The following is an 827-nucleotide window of genomic DNA, read 5'->3' as shown; positions in this document are numbered from 1 at the left end:
ACAATCTCGACTGGATAGGCAGTCCTTGATTGGAGGAACATGGGCTGATATTGTTAATCTGCGGATAACATTCCATATAGAATTATTTGTCCAGGGAGTGCAAAGTAAGTCTTGTAGCCAAGGTCGTATTGTGGAATCTTTGACCTCGTATACTACTTCTTGCCTTCTAAAGACATTAACTGGTACCCTCGCCTTTTGGGTTTTGCTTTTTGCCCATCAGAGTTGGCTACCAAGTTGTGCTGAAGTCCCCTCACACAATGACCTGTATAGCCGTTCCGTGGTTTGCCTTATCATTAAATGGTATTATGTTGAAGAACTGTGTCATACAAGTGCGCCATCTGTTAGTAATCGGCTAATCCTGCTTTTTTTCCTTAAGCTCTTTTACAATTCCCTTATCGTAACTTATAACACTTTAGGTACATAATCTCGTGTCGTTGCTTTGCCACTAGTTTGGATTCTCCTATCTCGTGCGATCATAATAACACTAACGCACCGGATCCCACCAGAATTCTGAAGTTAAGAGTGCTTGGGCGAGAGTAGTACCAGGATGGGTGACCCCTCTACGAAGTCCTCGTGTCACGTTCCATTGCCATTCTTGTAATAATGTGTGAAGGAACTCATCTTAGCCCAAGATTTACCTTAGCATCTTCTCGCTAGTCTTCATGTTTCTCCTTGCCCTCTCTTCTTCTCTCTTACAATTGGTGTCGGGGTGGATCTTTAATTAAACTATGACTGTGTCCATTTTGTCCATTTGATTTAACTTCTCTTCGCATTCCTCTGTAACGTCTCCAAAATATCATAACTCTTTCTCATCATGTACTCCTCCG

General features: G+C 42.2%; 1 pseudogene; it reads left to right on the top strand.

Moving 5' to 3' along the window:
* The first annotated feature begins 465 nt into the window (after nt 1-465).
* Nucleotides 466-585, top strand: LOC129904223 (5S ribosomal RNA; annotated as a pseudogene).
* The last annotated feature ends 242 nt before the right edge of the window (nt 586-827 follow it).

Source organism: Solanum dulcamara, chromosome 1, assembly GCF_947179165.1.
Source record: "Solanum dulcamara chromosome 1, daSolDulc1.2, whole genome shotgun sequence".
Taxonomy (NCBI): domain Eukaryota; kingdom Viridiplantae; phylum Streptophyta; class Magnoliopsida; order Solanales; family Solanaceae; genus Solanum; species Solanum dulcamara.
Note: the sequence above shows the minus strand (reverse complement) of the source record. Positions and strands in the feature narration are given on the sequence as shown.